This window comes from Aythya ferina, assembly GCF_964211825.1.
Source record: "Aythya ferina genome assembly, chromosome: 2".
NCBI lineage: Eukaryota > Metazoa > Chordata > Aves > Anseriformes > Anatidae > Aythya > Aythya ferina.
The window spans coordinates 51,637,576-51,663,652 of record NC_140297.1 but is presented as its reverse complement, the minus strand read 5'-3'; the positions used below and the strand labels follow the sequence as shown (position 1 = coordinate 51,663,652).

Below are 26,077 nucleotides of genomic sequence, written 5' to 3'. Positions count from 1 at the left end.
CTCTAAGCATGGCAAAACTACGAAGCAACCTGGCAAGTATGCTAAGCATTCAGTGAATTGTGATGGATTGCAGTATGATTTGTCTGGGCTGAGAACATCAACAAAAAACCTGTGCAGGATTTGACGAAAGCTCAGCTGTATGGAGAGACTTTTTCTGTGAGCATAGTATCAGCTCAAAACACAAAGGAGCTGATGAAGCTGAGTTCACATCCTATCTTTCCTTGTGACACATGAAATGCATATTCCCTAAAGCCTTTGGACACCTGAGCAATGAGAATGGAAAGGTAAAGCAGAAAGTGTTTGTGATGTTAAATGCTGTATTTCTTCTCAATTTGTCTAAATGGCAAAGGTACAAAAAGTACATAAAAGCTATGTTATCAATATAGGCCTAAAACCCAAATCTCCTCTCTGAAAATTTGCATGAAATAAATGGGAATGAGAAAGATTAGCTCAGTTTAGCAAAGCCAAGATTGTTTCCACCTTTGCAGAGACAGGAATATCCTGATTTCCAAATCATTTCAGTGTGGGGGACCCAGGAACCTGGGATGCTCTGGTTTAGTTCCATGACTGAAGTCTGTTCACGTGTGCAGCAGGCATTCATGCTCTGTTAAGTCTGGTTTGGGAAGGAATATAGTCAAACTTTATTTCCTTATGTCTTTCTGTTAACAAGGTCTGTGACAACGATGGGGGAAGTTTGCTGTAGGTTTTTGGGGCAGAGAGACCCATCTTCCACTACAGTCAAGGGGGACTCTGGGAAGAGGCAGAAAAGGCTTCACCCTGACCCAGAAGGAGGATGATGGTATGTGTGTGTAAGTATGCACTCAAAGTCCCCTAGTGAGAAAACACAAGGATTTATGCCATCTTCTTTTTGGTAGAATTTTTTCTTATTGTAACCACTCTTCATATCCTTAACCTAAATGCAGTTTTTAACATGGGTTCTCCACTTTTACTCAAAGACTGTAACTGTTTTTAGATGCCCTTCTGAAGGGAACAGAAGGCCCAATATGCCGAATGGTGCCACTTCATAGGGAAGTCTGCTACCTCCCTGGGGCCCAGGTTAGAGATGTGAGAGAAAGCTTCTGACCTGGTGTGGCCCTCAGATTATTACTCATTATTGATTCACATAGGCTGTGATGAAGTTCCAACAAGAAATTCATGGAAAAATGAGAGACTTCAGGGCCTTGGGACAATTGGTTAAGGGATCAGGAGCACAGTTAGTGTTTTCCTCTATGCCTCCAGTTGCAGGGAATGATGAGGGGAGAAACAGGACGATCTAGAAGACCAATACCCAGTTCCAAGCCCAGTGTCACTGGCAGAACTTTGGTGTGTTTATTTTGATCATGGGTCATTTTTCAATGGAGGACGACCTGGGCAACTACAGGCCTGTTGATTTGACCTTGGTGCTGGGGAGGGCTGTGGCTCAGGTATCTTGAGTGCCATCATGCAGCACATACTGGATAACCAGGTGATCAGGTCCAGTCAGTAAGGGGTTATGAAAGGTGAGTCCTGTTTGACTAGCCTGGTTGCCTTCTGTGGCAAGGTGACCCACTCAGATAGGTAACCAGGCCCAAAGAGTTGTGGTGAATGGAGTCAAATCCAGTTGGAGGCCAGTCACTATTGGTGTCCCCCAGGGCTCAGTACTAGGGCCAGTTCTCTTGAATATCTTTATTGATGATCTGGGTGAGGGGATCGAGTGCACCCTCCGTAAGTTTGCAGACAACACCAAGTTAGGTGGGAGCATTGATCTGCTTGAGGGTAGGAAGGTTCCTGAGGGTAGGGATCTGTATAGTTGAGGCCAACCGTATGAGATTCACCGAGGCTAAGTGAGGTCCTGCCATGGTTTACTGATAAACTTAGCCATGGTTGAACGTCAGGATCTTGGAGGTCTTTGCTAACCTAAATGATTCTATGATTCTATTTAAAATGAAGCTTTGTAATGTCCTTTGTCTTTATAAAACAGAAGACTAAGGTTTCATGGATGTATATCTGTTAGCATTACTGTGGTTTTTGTAGAACTTTCTGTGCCAGTTGAATCAGAGACAGCATACATATTTTGGTGTGGAGATACAAAATAAGATCTGTAATGCTGTCTTTTTTTTTTTCCTCTTTGTTCCACACTTGTTATCCTCTAGTGTCTGGTTTCCAGGCCAACTATTAACCTTCCTTTAGAGAAACTGCAATTTGCTGGGCCCAGTTGATTTAACTACCTTGCTACACCTGCAGTTCATTCAGTCATTTCCTTCCACAGCAGATATCAGTCTTCCTGAAAAAATGGGAGATAGTTGTCTTAATCACTAATAACTGTCTCATAGTTTGTTGTTTTCTTTTTCTTTTTCTTTTTTTCTTTTTTTTTTTTTCTTTTCTTTCAGCTTTAGTATAACAAAAATGGTTGCTTTGTGTTTTCTATGTGAGTAGCATTGTGAACTCTGAAATAACTTCTCTTTGATGTATAAATTACTGCCTAATTGTAGTTAATAAACATAATGGGGCAAAAAAAAGACAGTGTGTGGGGGTATTTCTGCACAGATTGAAATGAGCCATGCACTCAAACACCTTCCCACCAGTGTTGATTGCACCTATTCCATTTGAGGCTTGTGCTGTGCTTGGAAGAGATTAAGTTCAGGTAATCTGTTCATGGGCTAGCCTGTCCTCAGCTATGCCTGATTTGTCTGTGCTGCATCAGGATATTAGGTCCATGCTAAAGCCCTATGAGTGCTCTCTCCCACCATGAGAGGCTCCAGAGCTGAGTCCATCTTTGTGCTTGAGAAAGAACCATGCATTTGCAACAGGTCCCCTCTGTGCTTAGGTAATAGGTTAAATACTTTCTGTGTGTCTGCCTCATTCTTTTTTTTTTTTTTCCTTCTCTTTTTCTTTTTCTCTCTTTTTTTTTTTTTTTTTTTTTTTTTTTCTCTCCAGAGAGCAACCCCAAATGTGTGTTGCCTGTTGAGTGTGGCCCCGCAGCAGCATGTGCAAGTCTGCCCTGTGCATGGGAGGTTGGAGGACAGCAGGTAAGCCACGGCATCTTTCTTGATAGCAACCACCTAATATGCTCCTTTTTCAGTCCAGTGTAAATCAAGCTGTTTCTTCAAAGCAAGAGGTAAAGGCAAGGATGCAGAGTAAGCAAGCACTGCAAAAATTTTAACAAATAAGATCATGTCTCTTGTGGGGAAAAGAAGCCTTTTATCACCTTTCCCTTCTAACCTAATGGCTGATGTGCAATGTTGCAAGAAAGTCAGAAGTGGTACTGTTTAGTGCTAAGTAGAGGTGAGAGGAAGTAGCTAAGCTGCTGCACAGCTTTATTAGATAGCAGCACTTCCACGTCGTAGTGTCAAGAAATACAGTGCAGCAGAACAGCCCCCAGAGTTTTGAGTTTGTTTGTTTGTTTATTTATTTATTTATTGTAGCTGACATCACCCACTTAAAAAGTGTGTGCTGGACTGACTCCTTTTTGCTTTTGCAACAGCAGCAGTGATTTTGCAATAGTTGTAATATCATTCAAAAGCAGCAGCATCTGGAAAGGGTGTTGGACGGCAGACTTTCAGAGGACCTCCCCAGAGAGCTCTGCAGCAAGTCTGGTGTGTGGTGGGCTTGTCTGCCTGGGACTGTGTATGCAGCAGGGTGAATTTGCTCCCCATGCTGGAGTCAGTGGCCACAAAGCTGCTGGAGGGGTGGCAGGGACTGTCGTCTGTGTGCCACGGCTGGCCCACCAGCTCTCCCCTGAAGGTGACAGCCTCTTGCCTGGAAGAGCCAAGTCAGGGATGACACAGCCAGATTTTAGCAGAGTTTGGGAGAAACGCTCTGCTCTCACAGCTCTACAGCTGTCAGACCAAAGCTCCCTCATGCCTGGCCAGCTCAGGCTCTAGCGTGTGAACATGTGCTGGTTTGTGCCTGGCCGAGGGTGTCCAGAAAGGCTTAGTGATGGAAATTAACAGCTTCCATTATAGCACTCTAACTTCCCCGTGTAGGCAAACCCTCAGAAGCCCCATTAACCCGAGTTTAGACCATAATTTGAACTCTCTGGCAAAGGTACTCCCAAACTGAATGCGGAAAATCTCTATGATGAGCAGTAACAGTGCATATAAAATAAAATAACAGCAGGACTGGGGAATAGCAATGGCACATCTTTCCTTCCAAATTGAATTGTTCACTTCACTGTGAGAAGGAATGATTATCACATTTATTGTGTTTGGCTCAATTAGGCTGGAATCTTAGGCCAGGAACCTTTCTTTTTACATTTCTGTAAATGTTGTCCATGTATGGCTGTGTCAGCATTGATTGTGCTATCATGTAGTTGCCACAGCTGTCCGCCTGAATTGGAAAATGCAAACCAGAACAAGCCTCTTATATCATTTCAATAGGGTATTGCTCTTCAGTGCAATAGGGACAGAAGTATGGGCTGAAACTGTTTCTTTTTGTACACAGTGCGTGTTTACTCCTGGTACCTATCATAACAAGATGTGTTGAGAACATATACACAGGGAGGTTACAAGATGTGCATGACTTTTGTAAACTGAATATATATATACATGTATAGACTTATGTATACATTTATATATATAGGCATATGGCATAATGAGACCAGAGTAGGTAACGGTGAAACTTGTGGTAGAGTCTGGCGTTTTATAGAATGGAGAAATGAGCAGAAGATAAATACCTATTGTGGACAGGAAAAGTACATTCAATTTAGTTAGCTGAGAGTCTGTGTGTGACCATGTTCAGTAGACTCCTACCAATTTCCTTGGCAGGGGTGCATGTTTTTAAGAGCTATACATTTAAACACTTAAAGAGAGGCTCAAAGACATCGATCTTCATGCTCCACTTGCAGAAATTTGGTTTCACAACAGGAGAGGGCCAGGATCAAATATGCAAGAGGTAGAGCTTTCCCACTCTTAGAAGTCTGGAAAATCCTCAAGGGAGAAAGTAGGTACATTTGTGTAAGATCACTCAGGAGTCTCTGAAGTGTGACCATTTGGATGTGGGATACATCAGTGGCTGGGAATGTTGTATCAGAATGACCCAGAATGAGCAAATTATTTATTGTTTTAAACCTTCCTCAATGGGAAGGCATTTAATTCTTTGATCACTACCCATGACTGATAAGGGTGAACTGAAGAAACCCTAGAAACCAATCTACATTTCTAGAAGATGATTCATGTCCTTTTCCTCTCTTTTTTTTTTTTCTTTTTTTTTCCTTATTTCATTTTCTATATGAAAAGATTGCAAAGCATAAAGAACCAAAAGTTACCAATGTGTAAATAATGCAAAGTGATAAGTGAGAGAGAATACGTATCTTGAGCACTAGGAAAAATTCTGGGAGAAAGCAGACTACCTCGGTTAGAATGATATCAGAGATCAGATTGATGTTACAGAAGTCTATCAAGGGATAGAGTAGGGTTAAAACAGTACGTGCTGCCTCTCAAAATTTTCATTTAGGACTCCTGGTATTAGAAAATGTTTCTATATCCAGCCAGAGATTGGAACAAAATCAATGCTGAAATGTATGTGGGACAGTTTTTGGATTGGAAAAACAGTCTAGAAAAATAATGTTTTATCTGACTAGCAAATACAGTACTAAAAGGCACTCAAATAAAACTTCAGTATGCCATCATGGGAAGTTGAGGTGAACCAGAATACATGACAGAGGAAGAGAATGTAAAACAAAATGTCATGTATTAAATTCATTAGAGTTGCAGAATAAGGTGAGTGTGACTGTTAGCCCAGTTTATCTTTGTGTCCTGACCAGTGGAAGGTGGAGAGGAGTAGCATAGGGAAGAGCTTCATTAAAAACACACTGATAGTATTTGGAGTTTCATTTGCTCCTACAACTAATTGCATATTTGTTGGGAAAACCTCCCTTACTGCTCACTGTGCATGAGTCTGTATTGTTATTGTTGCTGTACAAGGAAAACAAAGCTCACAACTTAAATATACAAAAAATGAGAACAGGTGATACATGAAAGCGTGATGGTGTTGTGGTAAGGATATCCAAGGAGCATGGGACAGGGCGAAACCACTCTGGCAACCATGCCAGGTTCATTGTTATTTTGGCTAGCCACATGAGAGATGGCTAGTCCAGAAATGCCAACAGAAAAACCCTGCTCCCTAGAGTGGTTCAAGCCACAAAGTGTTTTATGCTACTCAGGCAAATAGCTGAGACTAGAAGTCTACCCTGAACCATAGGACAAGACCAGTCCAGACCTAGAACAGTGCCCTAGGTATGTCTGCAACATACAGAGTAGGTACATACAATATGTGCAGATCAACATCTAAGTTCTTCCACCTGGGATAGTTTGCCTAAATAGCCCTTTCAAGAAAGATACAGTTTCTTGAATTAACTATATATATATATATATATATTTTAAAGGAGAGGGGGGGAGGCAGGGTAGCACAGAGTTGGGTGAAGTTTAAAGGCAGAGTGATTCCCATGCCATCCTCAGTGCCAGCGTGGAGGGAGTTCTTGGCAGCTCAGATGGTGGGTCATAAATTCTCCTTCACTAGTTTGGGGGCCTGATTATTCTTTTGTGCTCTGCTGGAAACATTACTTATGAGAATTGGGGCATTTTAATTTGGCTGTGCTACCACTTTATTAATATTTGAACATCTCACTGTTCTCTGTCTTGGCACAACGGGATCCACAAAAAGAGGCTAAAAGAGAAAATGCTCCCCTCCCTGGCATCAGATTCATGCCCTTTTATTTTTAATTACTTTGAATTATTTCAGGAACTTTTTATGTCATTTTGAGAACACAAAACAAGGTTTGACTGTAAGAAAGAATACTATAGAATGCAAGCAAATGTGTCCTTACAGGTTCATCCAGAGACTGCATCAAACATGCAAGGGACAGACTCTTGCCAATTTATCCATTATATCCTGGCATAACAATGATCCATTAGCTTGAGCAAGACCTACGTGAACCGTGCACACATTTGGCTGAACCCACACAGTTTATTTAGCCTCTGGTGTGCTCTGGATTAAAGCAGGAGCTCATTAGAGAATAGTGTTTCTTCCACAAACGCTGTTTTCCATCAACCAAAAGAAGTGACAGAGCTTTTCAAAAGCCTTTGGTACTTAAGGACAAATGCTCCCTTCTCTTTGCAAATGTTCATCCAAGATTCAGTAGGTTTTAAACTTTAGTGCTTCTAAAAGTAAAAGTTGATCCTGAGGCTGAAAGAATAAGCCTGGAATTGAGGAACACTGTGTACATTTATCTGGGATTTGCCACTGCACTGCAATGTGTTTCTCTTTCTCAGCAGCTTGGCCCCTTGAAGTTTCTGAAGCATATTTGAGATCCCCAAGTACAAATTACCTTGCACAGTGGGATAAGTCTAGTCCATGGCTTTCCAGGAGTATTTAGTCACCAAATTAGGGGCTAGAAGGAAAAGGCATCCCAGAATACTTGGTAATGGTCTGACTATAAAATGTAGGGTACCCAAACCTTAGTGATGATGCAGCATCTTTATGGTGACTATGGAAAGAGTCCTGGAGCAGCCATTTCAGGTCCATTTCAGTCACTTTCTGACACTCAGGCTTCAGACCATTGTCCAGGAGAAGAGGGAGCTCACTGTATGTGCCAGAGCAACATAGCATTTATTTCCTTAAAATCATATTGGTGTATTTTTAGCAAATTCACTGGAAGAACCATTATTCATTATTGTAGGGGCATTTAAGTACAACATGTATCTTTCAGTTAACATAAAAAACATGGTGTTAAACCCTGAAGCTAATTAAAATCAATGTGAGTACTCACATTTTTTCCCACTGGCTCATGTCCTTGGCTGAAGAAGATGACAAGTTCAGATGGACTCTACTGCCCTAGAAAGCAGATGAGCTAATAATTTTATGATAATATGTCAAATTCAGCTCAGATATAATTCTGCTATTCTGAATCGCTGGTTTTATTGCCATCCTACCTGTGTTCATAGATTAAGTTAGAAAAGTTCAGTGTTGGGAAAATTTCCATTTGCTTGTATATTTTGCTGTGAGTTTCAGTCAGTTGCCATCAATTTCTTTGTGGCACATACAAAACCTACCCTCTGTTGAAATCATATACTTTGCAGATTCTGACATAAATAGTAATATCTAATAAAAGCAAGAACACATGAATTTAAAACAACTGTTCCCCAGGACCTAACTGATTTTATACTTTTCTACAACATTTGGAGCACAAAGTCTGTAAACTCTGTACCATGTATTTTACTGTGGAAGGATGAAGGCATAGCAAGAGGTCCTGAAAAACACGGCTTACCTATACACAACCTTATCATAAAATAGTGTAATTCCCCCTTCCAGCTGGTTCACAAGATTCATCTGTGGTGAAGCTTTCTGATAGTAAGGAATGACCAGGTGTGGCCTCTGTCTCCATCCCTGAGGAATTATTAGGCAGTAGCATGTGAGACAGTTGAGGTAGTAAGGTCAGGGCCAGGGCTAAGTGAAAGAGCTACCTACCAATTAACAGACAGGCTGTTTAAACCTCATTGCCTCATAGTATCAGATCTTAAACTGTTATAAAAGGAAAGAAACAGATGGATCTTATAAAGATATTATTTCATATTGATTTGGTGATGGGTGGGAGCCTGGCTTCGCTGGATGACAGATCTGCATAGAGGGATAGGTTCAGTATTCTTGGCTCATGCATGAAAACATTTATTGCTTCAAAAAAGTAAGTCTATTGCTATTAGGCAGACAGATATAGAAGAGAATGTACGATGACATAAAATAACGATGAAACCAAAGGACCAAAGTCCAGAAGTTAGAAGTTTCCCTATTTCTCCTCCCTCAAAGCAAAGACCCAAGCTTAAACACCCTGAACAGGCACAGGATGAATATACCCCGTTCACTTTCAGAAGCACCAGACTAACAGGAAGGGATGGTATTGGGAAAGTGAGTGATGTATCCCGGGTGTATTTGCTATGAAGACCCAACCTCTTTATCTGAAAAGGCCCTTCAGGAAGGGTTTCATTTTTTCCTGCTTTATAAAACAGCTCAAAGGTGTGCAGGGAGGGCTGGAAGCTGCAATAACTTGTAGGCTAAGTACACTTCACTAACAGTGGCCACCACTGTAAACCACTACGGTGCTGTAGGGGAGCAGAGGGGATGCTGCTGCCAGCACCATGGCTGGTCTCAAATGTGTGAGACCAGGAAAAGTCTGTGAGACCTCACATATGAAAATGAGAAGAGGGCAAAACACGTGTATCATCTCGCATATAGCCAGCAGGGCTAGGAGGCATTTTGGAATGCTGTATCTGGTGCAGTGTGTCTAAGACAGCAGGATGGTAAATACATCTCCTGCCTGCTCTTGCTGATTCTGATCCCTCAGTGTTCAGAAACTGGTGGAAGTCTGGCTGGAGTGGGTTCTCCTGGATGACAAACCTGCGTGAAGGGATGGATTTATTTCTGTGCATGTTCCCTGAGCTGAGAGACCTTTTGCTCTTTCTTCTCCTGGTTACTTCCACCTCTCTGCCCAACTTCACCTCTGTCTGCTGCAGATGAAATTAGCCCTTCAGCACCCAAGCCTTATATCCATCAGTCAGTCTCTCCCAGTGAAGGAGGCCTTGCAAGTTGTGCTGTTTTGCTTTATTTCCTCCACTGTGCACTGATCAGAAAGGAAACCAGCCCTGTTACCATCAGGAGAGACAACCCGCCAGTCTTTTCAACATGCTCAGTCCCCTCTGAGGGAAGAGGAGAGGGCTGCTGAAAGGCAGTGCCATTCATTCCTGCCACATCAGCAGCACTTCATAGTATTGGAGGCAGTTGATGGATTGGAAAGGTAACTTTATTAACCACTTCTCTTACTTTGACCAGCTTTAGTTGAAATCTGAATAACTGCCTCATCCCCTGGGCCTATCGGACGTGGTTTGTTTTGCAAGTGGGGAAACAATTGTGAATTTCAAGCCTCGATGAGCTAACGTGTTTACACAACACTGCTGATGCAGCAGAAAGGGGATACAATATGTGTCAAATATTGCTTGGGCTGCAGGCAAAATAACTGTTGAGCTGAAAGGCAGTGTTTAGCACAGGGCTCCTTTTGCCAGAGAGCCATCAGGGATGTGTCAGGCAGGGAGCAGGGTGCAGCAATCCACCTGGATGCTACTGGTAGCTGCTGCTTTCCTCCCCATCATCGCTGGTCCTATCAATTAATTTGTTTCAGGTGGATAGTGCACAGACCTGAGCTTCATCCTCATGATTTGACTCAAAGCCACATGAAACCAGTGGGACAACTTGCACTGACTTTGGCACAAGACTCACTTCTTATTTTGGGATTTGAAGAGATGGATTCGCACAGGCTAATTTCTGTATTGGGATGTCTGCACAGCAAGGAGGGAGGGAGCCTCGCTTTTTCTGACACACAATAATGCACAGAAAGATGGGCATTTTGGATGATTGGCTTAAAAGAGCTATCCTATAATGGCAGCACAATTACAAGCCTGCAGGGAAAATTTCTGGGCTTTTGTGTAAAAAGGAGCAAAGAAGAACACATAAAGGTTTTACTGAGTTACAGTGCCAGCGTTTCAGTTACCAATTCTGCAGGAAAGCCAATAAGAGGGCTTAACTGAAAATATTTATAGTACTGAGCCCCCATACAGAATGGGTGGACATACAAGAACAGGACAGGAGACAGAGGAGAAAGGCAAAGTGGGTGCAATAAGCAGGCACCCTGCCGCCAATAAGTCACCACAGAGAGCAGCCAGGCCAGTGAGGAGAAGTGGAGAGACCTTCTGGACAGAGAAGGGTGGTGTGATGTTCTCTGAATAAATGAAGATTTGAAAAAAAAGGAAAAGAAAGGGAAAGAGAGAGTGAAATCAGCTGCCAAGGAGTGCTGGGGCCAGAAAAAGCAACAAAGCCCTATTTTTAATTTAACTTTTTTTTTTTTTTTTTTTTTTTTTTTTTCTGCCAGTAAAAAAATCAAATGATAAAATAGGCTAGAGAAAGGAAGCAATTGGGAATGGCTGAAGAGGATTCCCAGCTGTGCTTGCAATCAGTGCAATTCATGACTCACAACATGCTGGCCACATCACTTCCCAGGAGCAACATATTCTCATGAACAAGCAAAACAAGTCAGAGAGAATCTTTAAGGGCTTTTTGGATCATTCATGGCTCAGTTGTGAAATTGCCCATGAAGCAGCAGGCTGGCTTTGAGGGTCAGGGTGATTTGAGGATTGGTCAGCTTTCCTTTTCTTTCTGCTTTTGCAGTCAACAATTCACCAGCCCTCAGCAACGTGGCTGAGGAATTCCATTCTTCATCTCCTGACTGAAAAGAAGAGCTGGAAATGAAATTGGTTTACTGGCTTTCGAGCAGTTTTGTCTTTCCAGTTTCCCACAGGGACCTTCTGCTGCCCTGCTGACGTCAAGAAGTAAAAAAAAGCATCTGAAAATCATGCTTATATCTTTACACAAAACCATATATCTCAGAGTCGACTTTCTGTATCCAGGTCTTGCTAATTCTCACCTGGCTGACAGGTAAATTGGATGACTCAAGTCACAACACTGAAGGGTCCCTCCAAACCTCAGGTTCAATTAGACTGGTTCAGACTGTTGCTTTTACTGAGTATTATTCTTTTAAGTAGAAGTATGCACATGTTTTTCTACACTGTTAAATGTTTAGCAATATATCTAATTAGCATGTAGCTACACTGCTAAAATAAAGAGGAAACAACTAGCAGTAACATTGAGTTTTTCTCACGGTGTTTATTTATTTATTTTAATGGTTGAGTAAATATGTATTCTTTTGCTCACTTCTGAAGTCTTGTTGTTGATAAAAGGTGACATGTCTCATTTATAATAGCAGTGTGGATCACACACTAACTATTAGGGTTAGATTCCAGTTAAAGGTTCAAGCTCCTGTGAAACAACTTTCCTGTCACCAGAGTTTTCTTATCCGTCTGTGACTTATGCCTTGCATACTAATTTTCTGTGCAGAGGTTAAAGCTACAAGCACGTGCTGTAGATAACCTCTTTTCCTCAGGGAACTGCAAACATTTCAAGTTGGTCAGTGCTCTGAATCTGAATCCCAGGTCAAAATTTTGAGGCATCCAAGGGAATGCACAACTTGAAAACAGCAAATAGGAAACATCATAGCATTTTGTTTCAATTTGATTAAGACACTGAATCTTTTGTTTTCTATGGCTAAAACATTTAACATTTACAATGTTAAGAGGTCAGAACAGAATACATGCTTGATATACATAATTTTTCAATTAATAAGGAAAGTAAAATATACTGTACTAACACACATAGCAAAATAAAATAATATCCAAATGAAATATTTATATAATTATGTAGCCTTAGAATAATGTGTTCTATGGCAACTGGGAAAAAAAAAAAAAAAAAAAAAAAAAAAGAGAGAGAGAGAGAGAGAAAGCCAAAATGTTTTTTTCAACATTTTTATTTTGGATTTTGTGTGGAGTTTTTAACAAAATTTCTCTGATGGAAGAGCATATCTCTGATGTCTTTCTAATCAGATCTGTTATTAGTTTATCTTAAAAGAAAGCAACTCCTATAAAATATCCTGGCAAGTTGCTATGTTTCAGTAATATTATGGTAAAGCAGATGGCAAAAAAAAATGAAGTGTTGATTATTTTTTGCACTGTAACTGAATCACATTCTTTAAATACACGCTGTAAAAATATCAAGCCAAGGGGCTGTTTCAGTCCAGTGATCTCTGCTCCAGAATGAACTTGATGAGATATGCATGAAAGAGGTGATAAACTTCATATTGGCCTTATATTATAGTAATTAATAAAACCTCTAGGAACAATGATATAAAGTCATTTTAATTCACACAGAATCAATGATGTTAACTTCTGCTCAGAGCTGGGGCCAAGAGGTCTTTGGTAGTCCCTCTCTCTTTTGGGACATTGCCTTTCAGGTTATGTGGGATGTTGTCTCAGATTTCTAGCACTGAATTTTAGAGTGAAAGCAAGTGTGTGAAACTCTAGGGTGTTCTTTTTCTTTTCCTTTAATGCCTAATTTCCTTTAAGGAGACAGAGCATTTCAAAGTCATTGGGAGATTCAGAGTTTAACTTTTGATCTTATGTGAAGCCCTAAAAATGGGAATCAGGGGGATGTAATAGCACTGTTTTGCTCTTGCAGAGGCCAGTTTCACCACAAATAAGTCATGTCTTTGAGATGCTGACCTCCTCTTGAATGACCCCCTCTCTGCCTCCCAGCAAGTAAAAAGCCAGAGCCTGACCACAATAACAATATATATATATATTTTTTTTTTCTGTTACTGAGAGATTTAAATAAAAAATCAATTATGTACTGACATATCTATTTCTTCTTCTCTTTGAAATTCTTGCTAGACAAGCTTTGACTGATTTTGCTTAGTCCAGCCAGTGGAGGTTCCAGGACTGTGTACCTGAAATAACTCTCACAGTGGCGTTTATCTCTGTAGTTTGGAAATCTAGGAAACGGTGAATTACAATATTAAATGTTGAGCCAGAGCAGAAAATGAGGAAATAATATTTCATTTTTTTCAGCATGAGAAAGGGGATGCCTCTGTCTAGCAATATTTATGAGCTGGTAAAAAGCTGTTTATGTCGCAGTGGTCATATGTTCCCTAAATGTCAAGTTGCAATCAATAACCTTGCTGAAATTTGACCCTGTTGGGCATGGTGTAGGAGAATTGGACGCTCTCCAGGCTATCGGTTGAAAGGCAAGAAACAGCAAGCAACTGATGAGAAGCTATCAATAAAACCTCAGTATTGTTTTGAGTTCAATTTCAAGTAATTGCTAGACATCCGAGATTGAGTCTGACAGACATGAAGAGGGCTAATGTTGGTTGCTAGTAATGAAAAGTCAGTTTCTTGTTCAAAATAGCACAATGGGACCTAATAATGAAATGGTTTCCCCTTCAAAAAACAAGTTGCTCTATGAGTATAGGAATCAGTGGAGCCTGTTTTTTATATGGATTTATGCCCTGTGTCCTTACAGCCAAAGCAACCCCTTTGTCCTTCCCTCTTCCTCATCTGCATCCCCAGCAGCTCCAGTTTCTCTCTTGTATCCTCTGTTCAGTGCATAAAACAACATGTGCCCCCTATTTGTTATTCTAATGTTCACCAAAATTACAGGTCAGGAGTGGTTTTTCTGTTTGCTTGCTTGTTGTTGGTTTTTATTTTTTTTATTGTTTTTGTTTGTTTGTTTTCCTTTCTCTTACCTAATGATAGAAATTATGCTGGCCCAAAATATGCTATCTCAATGCATTGTTGAATTCATTCTCCATACAAATGCCATCTCTCTTCAAAAAATCAGGACTTATTAGATGCCTTAAGTTTAAATGGTACATTTTGTTTCTCTGTGGGCAGGTTAGGTGAGTATATAGAGGGAATTACAGTAGTAAGGCTGATAAAGGGTTACTGGTTAAGCCACTCTTAGCATAATGGCCTGTGGTGATGTGTCAGAATCCCCTTTTTTGTATTATTTAACATACTCTGAAAAATAATTTGTCATAAGGATCTTCAGCGATGCATAATTTAGGAAATGATTCCTTAGAAAAAATGTTTTCTTTCATTCCCATACTGTTAGTTAGGAACTTGCCAGAACACAAACTTCTGGCAGAAATAATGTTGAGCATACAATAGCACCAAAATCGCTGAAGGAAATTACAGTCTTCAGGAGGCTTTCACTTCCCACATAGAGCTCCACGTCAGTTTTTCAGCTGAGCTCTTTTGTACTTTGACCCTATAATATTTCAGCAGGAGTTCTCAGAGGCTCTGGTGCAGGCAGGCACACAAGGTGCAGTATAAGGGTTGGTTTGGAGGCTGAATTGGGACGATTTAGTGTACAGACTGGCTAACAGAGCAAGCGAAATATACTGAGACAGTTCCTTTATTACAGCCATACAAATGCCATCAAGCAGAAACCTCATCACATTTTTTAATTTCCTTAATTTAAGGAATTTTACATTCCTTAAATAAGCCTGGTGGAAACAGGCAGTCATATAAAATTAAAGATGTATTTGGAATCTTTTTTATTTCCATTTTGCCCTCTTCGGCACCCTGAAGAGATGATAACGGAAATCAAATTCAAGTTCCTTTTGCCCTCATTTCTCCATTTAGAAAGTTTCTAATAGGGATCACACCAGCTCTGTAATATTCCTTATCTACACTCCTCTCCTTGGACTCGGAAGCACAGTCAGGGCACACAGCTTGAGAGGGATGCTCTGCTGGGGAAGGGTGGCTGGGAGCAGGGGCTGGTGGCAAGGTGATGGCATGGTTGCAATGCGAGCAGAGACAGGTCCAGTGATGGTAATCATGGTCAGCCACAGCCCAGTGATGACAAGGCAAGCCCACAGTGACAAGGCAGGTCCAAGGTCAATCTAGGAAGTCAAGTCAGTAGGCCAGGATCAGGAAGGCATGGCTGCAGTGTAGCTCAGGTGAGGATGAAGAGCAATAGCCTAATCTTAAATGCAGCTCCCAAACAAAGGGTGGAAGTCCTCATGCCTTCACTCATCTTTTCACGGCCCTTCCCTGGCCTGAGGTGACACACCAGCTCCACAGCAAGGCTGGCTTTCAGCACAGGCTGCCCAGTGGAGCTGGGCTGGAGGAAGAGGTTGTAGGACTCTGTTGATGTGTTGAGGGCCCTGGCAGGTTCAGCCCCAGAGCTACCTGTGGTTTGGTTTGCCTCCTGAAGCATTAAAAAGGTGGTTGTTTGGATGGAGGGTGGGATTGGATTCTTCTTATTGTTAGTCCACCACTTGCCCTCTGCCCTGGCCGTGAATTAGGACTAGACACATGGATAGTTCACTTATTGACTCCAGCATGGGCTTGTGATTTACAAAACTGATTCCTGATTCCCTGGAATGAAATGCTTCCTTTGCAGGTGAATTTTCTTGCCTTTTACTAATCATTCCCTTAACTGGACCTAGACTTGCTCTGACACAGAGGTAGTCCCAACAACCGGGCAGGTGCTACAGCTGTCTAATACTGCAGTAGACATGACTCATGCTTCCAAATCATCTCTTTCCCTTCCTGCAGGTCTCTGCATGTGCTTCCCTGTTCACCCCCAGAATTCCTGGGTTTATTTCCCTTCCTCGCAGTGTACAGCTCTTTGGAAAAACTTTATTCCTTTCATCCCATTTTTTCAGCTGCACATATGTGGCTATTTTTCATCCTTTAATTAATTAATTAATTTATTTATTTCATTTTTTTGTTATGGCCAGATCAGTGTATTTGTGTTTAAAGAGAGGGCAGGAACCACACAAAGGACACTAATGGAAGCTATTGTTTTTTATTTAGCAAACCAAGCTTTGTTACCCTGATAGTCAAGCACACCTTTTAATCTCTGCTGAGGGCTCATATTTGCCGAAGTCAAGTCTATGCCTAAATGTGAATAGGTGCAAATCTCACCATAAGTATTACACAAAATCTTCTTTGAGGTCTCAGCCAAGAGAGTCCATTAGATGTGAATTTTTAATGTGTCAGAGCAGGTTTATATGCAGGATAACCTAGCACCATTACAACTGAAGCCACATAACTTCTTTATTGGTGCTGTCATTGTATTTCCTTCTCTCTGTCTGCAGTGCCAGTTGGAGTTCAACTCTTTTGTTGGGGACAGAGCAGGAGTGGGAGACTGCTATTGCTCTTGAGGGGCTTTTTTCAAATACTTTCATGAGCTTGACATTTGGAGGCTCTCGTTCCCGTCTTTCTCTTGACATGAACATAGATAGATGTACATAATTGCCTGTGGTTATCACTGTGCTAAAATTCATGGTTACTTTTAAGGTCAACTGACATATCCTGATATCACACCTGCTTCAAGTCACTTTCTTCATGATCATGCTGTGCTAAAACATATGAAATGGTACAGCCTGAAGCTTTTTAAACTCTTTTTAATAGCAAAGAGTAGCTTGGTCAAGGGAGGATTTATGCTATGCACATATCTCCAAACATGACAGAAAAACAGATTTCCTTTGTGAAAGATTCTTGGTGCCTGTGATTTACAGAAGAGATGTGGGCTGGAAATGGAGCTCTCAGTGCCTCTATCATAACAGCAGCACTGTCACCTCTGGGTTCAAGCCCCACTCTGTGCCATGGGTGCCTGCTGTACTGCAGCACTATATAAGGTGGGGTGACTGCACTATGAAGAGAATTACCTTAATAAGGCAATTGGAAGCCTTATACAGCCAGGAAGTTTTAGTTAGAGGCTGGGATATAACATTTTCCAGAGACGGTCAAGATCATCCTTGCTTCTCGGTAATGACATGTGACACTACCGTGATTGTCTTCCTCTGCTCTGTACCAACACCAACAACCTCAGTTTGTCAAGTCTATCTCCTGAAGAAACTTCTTATGTGAATATTACTCTAAATCTAATCTAAGTTAGATCCCTTTGAGCAATGCAAACAGAGAGCAACCTTTGTTTTTTAAATGCTTATTTGAAAGAAATCCAGATTATCCGAATGACTTGGATCTGAGAAACTGGTATGGATGTCACAAGATGTCTGTATTCCCAGTATTCCCAATGTAGGTCACTCCAGGAAGTATTCTTATTTATTTATTTATTTTTATTTTTATTTATTTTTATTTCCAGCTGGAAACCAAGAGGACAAAAATGAGAAACTAACAGTAAGAAGAACCATCAACTACTCTTGAGCTCCACTAACTGTTTGATTTTTACTCTGTTAAGTTTCAGTCTGAAATCTGGAGATAAATGTTTCCATCTTTCCCCAGCTACCTATCTCCTTCCATAAAACCCAGGAGCACCCATTCTACCTTGATCTTTTTTTTTTTTTTTTTTTTTTTTTTTTTTTTTTTAATGCGTCCATGAAATGTTGGCCCCCGTAGTAGTAGGGAGGTTTCAATGGCTTCTGGCCTATGAAGATAACCAAAGTGTTGTTGGCAAACCCCATAAAGTATTTTTTCCTGAGGATGCTTGGGCACACTTACTGTGGCATGTTTAACAGAAACTCAAGGGAAGATCATAGACTCAGCATGACCATTTCTTTTAATCCCTTGTATTACCATGAAAACTCCTGCTGGGCAAATAACAGAGGACACAAAGATAACCTTAGTTTAATAGAGCAAAATCTACTCATTGTAGGAAGCTCCTTTTCTGTTTTTACTGTATTATCTAGTATCTCTGAAGGAAGGGATGAAGAAGGGATCTGAAGAAACAGTTGACCATTCATTGACTGTTTGCTCCTGTGGGATGGCCTCTCTTGCTTCAGGAGCAACCCTCCCATGTGCAGCTGTCTGTGGTGGCCAGTCTAAACTACTGTTGATCAACCCAGTGCACTTACTCCCTAACAATATATTTCACCAACAAATGCAGAGCTCTGCATCTATGGTGATTTTCTTTGATCAACAGTTGTTAATCTCATTACTTTAAAGACTTGCCTTCTTGGGATGGGTGAGTCAGTAATTTGAGTCTACTTTGTAATCCAATCTAATAGAAGTCAATTATGAAAAATAAGAAATGAGAAAGGAAGCAAGCTCACTAGGTTCATTCCTCTTTGGATTTGTCATTAGCTGATCTCCTAAAGAATTCAGGGAACTATTTCCTTCTAGCCAGCTTTGTGAATACAACTCAGATTTCAGAAAACCAGCCTCTATCAGCTTCCTACTCTTCCATGTGAATCCTGTTGAGGTCTTTTTTATTGTTTGTTTGGTTTTCGAAGGTGCTACTTTGCTTCAGAGTTTTAAAAGCTTGAGTTGAGTGCTTCACTGGTCAGATGTGGAAACAGAAAAAGCTTAAATAACCTTTTTGTAATTTCTAAATTTTAAAAGGTCCGTATGATCCACAGTAAAAATGTTGCATTTTGACAGCATTTAAATACCTAGCTGCAAAAGGAGACTAGCACACTGTAGCATCAATAACTGTCATTGAAGCAGCAGGTGTTCAGCAAGACACCATTTTATTTACTTGTCTCCATGTGGGCACTTGAATTTAGAAATGGGAGACAAGGTATGTACTATCCCTTCCTATTTGTTATAATATGGAATACAGAGAATCTCACAAATGGATGTTGTCTCCAGGTCAGATCCTATATATTACTGAGTTTTGCTTGTGTAAGGTTTTTTGGGCTTTTTCTTCCAATGAGTTGCAGAACAAAATGCTCTAATATAAAGGTTTATGTTTAACATTGGGGCTATTTGCAGGGCTTTTTTTCTGTGGAGAGAAGTGTGGTATGGAATCGGTGATCAGATATCATACCCTTGGAGTGTAGTTAAAACAACCTTTTTTGTAGTGCATTGTTGTGAACATTTATGATCAGGTCATAACAAAAGGAGGAAGATAATGTTAATGAAGCCAAAGCCATTTAGCATGGTACCATCAAATACTTAAGCATCATGCAGAAGACAAAGCACTTCCAAAAGGTGGAACAGAGCAGTATAATCTTCATGGATTCAGTGCTTGACCTTCAATTGATGTGAAAGGTGGGGGCAGAAAGGGAATGGAAAAGGAGAAAGCAAGTTGTGGAGGCAGGAAAGCCTTAACGCATGCTCAGAGCAACTTTCTTCCTGGTTGTAAATCTAGTATCACAACCTCCTAGGGATCTTACTTTATTATCAAAACATTAGGCATATTTTCACCTTCACAATTCTTATACATATGACTGGGAACATTAATGTAGTTGTGTAAATACAGTATGCTGTTAAACTACTGCTGCCTTCCACATCAAAAAATAGCTGTCCCTCAGTTGCAAGTGAAATGACAGCAGCATATATTATCTTGGGAGAAAGCTCTTCCTCTCTGTACCTGCATAATAAGAATATACTGCTACTTGCATTGAAATCCTGTTGGATAAAGCAGTTATGTTGTTACCTATTGTCCTAGGAGCATAGTTCCAATACAATGCACTGCCTGGGCCACAAGCAGTTTGAGAGACATCCTTTTATTATGGCATAACAATTTTTCCTTGAGTGTTATTGATTGTTGTGGTTTTTGTTTGTTTGTTTCTCTTGGAAATAACTAAGACTAGCTGCATGTGAGCTCCACTACTTTATCTTTATCTGGATTGTAGGTTGATGTGACACTATGAACATGAGACACTTGGAAGAACAGCTGCAAGGGAAAGTTTAAATTACATTCAGACAGAACTTTGAATTATTACTGACATAGCAAATGATTTTATGTTGTGAAAGTTTTAATAAAACTGATGAATTTTAAACTAAAAGAGATAATTTTTGTCTTCATAGGAATGTGAGTGCAGTGTCATTTACTTCACTTACTGAGAGCTTAAAAGAAAATTCAGCATTCAGTGGTAGGAAAGATGCATTCTTAGTGTGCTTGTAGAACACGATCATTAGTCATTTCCCCTTCCTTGCCTTTAACTCGCATATTGTGGTACACTGCAGAGGGGTAAATATGACTTGTGGCATACATCACCAATAAAGAAGTGTACATTGGTTGAATTCAGTGTGTGAACGTGTTTTCAGTCAGAAGACAAAGAGTCATAGCAAGGCTATGCACCATTTATGAATAATTTTATTAAATCCCATTGGCTGTACCCAGCCCATTGGCTGAGTTCTCCTCAGTAACCTGCAGCCCATCATCCTGTTGATTGCCTCTGAATTAGGCTCACTTCTGCTGAATTATGGAACAACAATTCCCACCACTGTTTCTGTCATGTAGTGATGTTGGTCACATTTTATCCTTTCTAGGAAATATGAAATATTACAGACTAAGAGATAATGGAGTCAAAAGGGATTATGCTTTCTTTACACACATATCTGCTTTTCTCATGTCTTTTTAGTGAAAAATAAATACATAGGTGGTTGATTTAAGTTGCATTTAAAACAAAATGTAGACATTGTGCTAGTCTAGCATTTATACTGCTTTGCTACTTGGTGATGGCTTGTTGGTTTCTAAGCAGGGGTTGGGGCAGAGAGATTGTGTATTGGCCTGTGCATGCAAATAGGAAAACCCTGCTGGTGCAAGTCTAACACTTGATGTCATTAAGTTACCTCTCCTAAAATTAAGGCAGATACTGAATGGTTTAAGAGCATCTGTTGAGGCTTAGTGTTGCTAATGAGCACTGCTAGTGTGAGTGCTGCCCACAGAACCTTAGTCTGAGCTCTGTTCAGTGCATACACAGTAGCCCCTAAGGTGAATGGGGTGAATCTCAGTTCTGGCTGCTCAGTCCCCTATCTCACCCCACCTCCATAAATCCTGAAAGCAGACACATTCCCGTGTAATGTGTAGACACAGTAACTTGCATGACAGGGACATCGTTTGAGTGCAAAGGTATACAAGCTTTCTGCTCCCAGGGCCTTAATGATCTAGTAGAAATGTTGATGAGAGCTGCAAGTTGTAATCACGGCTCTGTCGCATGATCTCACATGCCACCTGTCCTGTGGTGGGAATGCCCCTGCCACACATGACATCCTCATGATATTTAGGAAACTTTATTTGAAAAGAAGACAAAACCAGTTCAAGCCCTTGCTTAAAAGCCGGGAAAATAAATGATGCTGTCTATAAGCTCAATGAGCCATATTTCTTGACTTACAAGCAATGAATTAAGTGCTAAATAAATGGGTTGAAACAATCAGAATGTAAATTGTAGTGAGGAGAAAGAGGAAAAAAGGAAACAATTTGGAAAACTTTAATTGTTCACAGTAGGTTAAATTCTTACCCTATGGCACATTGACAATAGCCTCTTAGAAAGCCTCCTTGTAGCAGTCAGTGGGTGTACCACATTAGCATTTCAGTTTGGATCAGGCTTATGTTTCTGTAATAAATCTTCTGACTACCCCCACCCTCTTACTTTGCTTTGGTTCACATTGTGGAGTGGTCTTGGAACATGCAAACTGGATTCCTTTTGAGTGAAACTCGATTATAATATGTGCTCCCGCCATGCACTTACTGCGATCCAGCTGCTAGCAGTATTCATGTAAGTGGGACCAAACTAAAGCTAGTTTAAACTAACCCCCACCCAAACACATACAGCACAGATATGGGAACCTCACCACTATTTATTCTGCTTTAAAGATGCTCTTTTGGACACAATACTTGCTACTGAAGAGCCACAGTTTCCTAAGGTTCTTGCTACTAGTTTTTCTCTGCATTTTGCTCCTCTCAAACACTGCTGCTCAGACTCAGAGAGTTCAACTGAACTGAGCTGTCTGAAGGGCATTCCCGCCAAGGTGAAGCCTGGGTTTGTCACTATGAACATGCACGCTGAGAATACAGTGATAGTCTGAGAGAGTTTAAAATCAGAAAACATCAAAAATGAGAGCTTATTTGCTGTCAAAAGACTACAAACGTGTTAGGAGTTAAATCTGATTATTATTTTTGTGCCTGAGCTTTGCAGAGTGGCTTTTCCAGGCTCATAACAAACTTTGGGCTATGGTTCCCTGAGAAGAATGCAAGACCAGCTCTGCTGGGCCAGAAAACACCCATGAAGTGCAATATTGTGTGTCTGACTGGCTTGTAGTGGATACTTAGAAAAAGAATAAGAAGTGTACACTGTTGTTTTAGCTCCAGAAAATCTGAGACTCTTCCTGACCTGTAAATCGCATCTACATCATCAGGTTTAACCCATCAAGGGCCTTTCTTCCATTAATTTGTGTAATTTCTTTTTGAACTCATTTATGGTTTTGGCCTTGCAAGCATCCTGTGTAATGTGTTCTACAATTTCATTATGCAGTGTGTGAAAAAGTACTTCCTTTTGCTTTAAGCCTGTTGCCTGATAATTTCATTTGGTGTCTTTACTTCTTATATTAGAAGAAAGAGGGAATAGTTGTTCCCTATTTACCTTTCCCAACTAATATTTAATTTTATAGACCTCTATTATAGCCCTTTCCAACTGTCTTTCTCCTGCTTTGAACTAAAAAAATAGTATGCAATTAAAAACAAAACTAAAACCAAACCAAACCAAAAAATAAAACAAAACAAAACAAAACAAAAACAAAACAAAAACAAAACCCACCCCCTTGTGTCTATGTGAACATTCTTGTTCACAGTGAGGTACGAAGCAAATCTTTCACTTACCCTCATTTACTATTCCTTGCTTGGTGGCTTCTTGTTGTATCAAGTAGGCTCTTTTCAGATCTAAAGCTGAAGCTCTCCTCCAGGATTGCTGTAAACAGAAAACCAGAAACCGGAGGGTCTAACCCAATGGCTGGTCCCACAGACAGCTTTTGAGCTCACGTGCAGTAAGGACATTCTGTCCAGGCAGCTTGACTAAATTTTGCCTGAAATGATTTCTCTTTAGGTGCGGAGCTCTCAGCATCCATCATGGACTGTCAGTCCACCCTTCAGCACCCAATTACTTTCTAATGTAGATGTGGCCCTGTTCTTCCTGTATGGAAAGTGTATCTAACTCCCAGTAATCCCAGTTGCCTGCTCTGCACTCTATCTCAGACTAGTAATTCCCCTTTTTTCTTGGGTGCAACACAAGACATTTATACGACACCAGGATGATGTGTTTTCTTTTGTCCTCAATTTCTTTCCTATTACTTCTGAACAGTTTATATGCCACGTCAGCAGTGATAGGCACAGAACTGATGTTTATAGAGCCTTGTCCACACAGCACAAAATCTCTCTCCTGAGTGACAAGAGCTCAATCAGAACATGCTGCTGTATATGCATACACATATAGATGTTGTTTTCTTAATGTATGTTATTTCACAACTGTCAGAATCAAATTTACTTTGCCCTGTTATTTTCCAGTCACTCAATATCATGAGGTATTTCTGAATTCTTTGCAGACAAATTGCATTTTTGCTGCCTTGAATAATTTAGCATCATCATCATACTTCTTTATTTATGCAGTTTTTCATCTTCTTTTACGAATACAGTCCCAGTACACATCACTGTGTGATTCCACTAGACACCCATCCATTGTGAAAATTATTTGTATATTTCTTTGCTTCCTATCCTTAACCAATTTACCGCTCCATGCGATAATCTTATATTTTGTTATAAGACTTCATGAAAAATGTTTTAGATATGCAACTAAACTGTATTAGTGAGGTCATCCTTTTCCACCTGTTTACCCTTTCTCAACCTCTATAATTTTTTGTGATGTGACTTCCCTCCTCCAAAGTAATTCACCTAGTGTGGAAATCATGCAAATTGTCTCTAGTTCACGGGACCACCTCCTTTCTGGAATTATTATTATTATTATTTTAAATAGTTGTGTCATTTCTGCCACTTTTTGTACCTCTGTGATGTAGACCAGTTTTCACTTTTAGTTTCTTCAGAACTTTTGGGTAACAACACATGAATGTAGGGATTTACTGTTAATTTTGATGATGTATTTTGAAACCTCTTCTACTGCCATTTTGATATTGAATAGTTGCTCAGACTTATTCTTTCTGGGGAAATTCCATAAGTTTTCCTGTAGTGAAATCTGTGAATAAATGTAGGTTTTTATGATTCTCGCTAAAATCATCCAGGTTTTAACTCACAAAAATGTCTTAGGTTTACATTAACCAAATGTTCCAAAGTGTTCTGGATGACCAGGAGTTTAAGAAGTTGCAGAGGGAAGAACATGTTATGTTCAGCTGTTTATTCTCCCTGTCTGCTCCGAGATCACTGTTGGTGACTATGTCAGCTAAAGTTATCTGTGGAAAGTGGCCATTCTCTTGTCTCTGCTATGCTCATCAGTGAAATACCAAGACATATAGGAGGCACTTACAAGTAGAGAGAAGTTTATATATATATATTCTGTTTCTTGCTTCTTTTGCCATTTCTTCTATAGAAATATTTTCAGAACTCATTTTGCTGACAAAATATATGAGGTAATTAAAAAAACATAAGTATATATACTCCCATTACAAGGATTAATTGACTTGTATGGTTCCTTTGCATTAAGTCTACTCATAGGACTTCCAAGCCTTTTGTTTTCAACTTCCTGTCATTCATTCTGGGCTCTAACTTCTCATGTTGTGGGTTTTCATCATGAATTACCAGCCAGCTTGAACAGCAGGGAAGTTCATACATGCCCTGTACTGCAGTTAGTCTCTGTGAGAAGTGCACAGAAGCTCCAGTTTCCTGTCTAATGCCGGCAGAGGAATTACCAACAGCTTATCGCCCCAGCAAGTTTTTAAGGTAAGCTTAGCAGCTAAGTGTTGATGCTGGAATATTTGTCATCAGCACTCAGGGGAACCATTCACACCTCGTATTTGTATAAACTTTACATCTTAATGTGAAAAACCATATGCATCCAACACATGTAAAGCTGCATTTGAATTCAAATGAGATTAAGAAGTGGTTGCCTGACAGCCTTGCTTTTAGAAGTCTGCACTAATGCCTCGCTGCTGAGATATCTTTTTTTTTTTTTTTTTTTTTTGGACCCCAGTGATGCGGAATGCCATTTACTGTGAACTGCTGAACCTACAACAACAAAAGCAACAGCAAACCTTGGTTCCAATGGTAGAGACTGCTTCTGGCCATCATGAATTGCCATGCACTTTTGCCATCATTGTTTCTTAGGGTTAAGTTCAACAAATGGCCCTTTGTGATACTGATATGAATCAATGGAGACACATGTAAGTGGGAGATGACAATAACTGGAGAACCTTGATGACTAAGGAATTGCTAGCTCAGGGACTCCCAAACAACAACCCAGCCATCTGGCCAGCCATTCAGCTGCCTGCTGTGAAGTCTCTACATGTAAAAAATGTGTTATCAACTTTACAATAAAGAAGCAGCCACTTGAGCATCAGCTTGCAAAGCAGGCAGGACTAAGAGATCCATTATTTAAATATAACCCTTTCAGCCTGATAGGAGTAGGAGGGGAAAAAAAAGAATTCTCCCTTATCAGTCAACTACCCAAGCGGCAAGAAATGAACAGAGAGACAGAGCTGGGATAGTTACCTCTAGTGCTTCATATTACTGGAGGAAAAACAATTTGGTGTTGTCCTGTCCCTTCGATCCCTTTCACACTACCCTTGCCTCTTTCCAGAGGAGCTACAGAAAGTATTGTTTCATACACAAACTGGACAAGATGAAAAGAACTGCCAAAAACACCCATACCTTAAAAAATTTGATAGTGACTGCTGAGTGTTTGTGTAGGTGATGAAATCGATGTGAATTGGGGCAGAAAAACCTATAAGTAGGGTAAGAGTCTAGTCTGGCCTGAAGAATCACTGTGGATGATTTTATGCAGAAAAAGGATGCTGAAATGGAT

The 26,077-nt window shown here is 40.4% G+C and overlaps 1 long non-coding RNA gene across 2 annotated transcripts in view; it reads left to right on the top strand.

Moving 5' to 3' along the window:
* LOC311431964 overlaps positions 1 to 25,737 on the top strand; it is a 78,843-nt gene extending 53,106 nt beyond the window's left edge. The window contains exons 1-4 of one of the 2 annotated variants that reach the window (XR_014689731.1): positions 2,548 to 2,623; positions 2,917 to 3,008; positions 24,859 to 24,996; positions 25,247 to 25,737. This is a non-coding gene — a long non-coding RNA (uncharacterized lncRNA). Of the gene's footprint in view, positions 1 to 2,547; positions 2,624 to 2,916; positions 3,009 to 24,858; positions 24,997 to 25,246 lie in introns of those variants that run through there. The other variant, XR_014689730.1, reaches the window with a different exon arrangement.
* Positions 25,738 to 26,077: the final 340 nt, after the last annotated feature.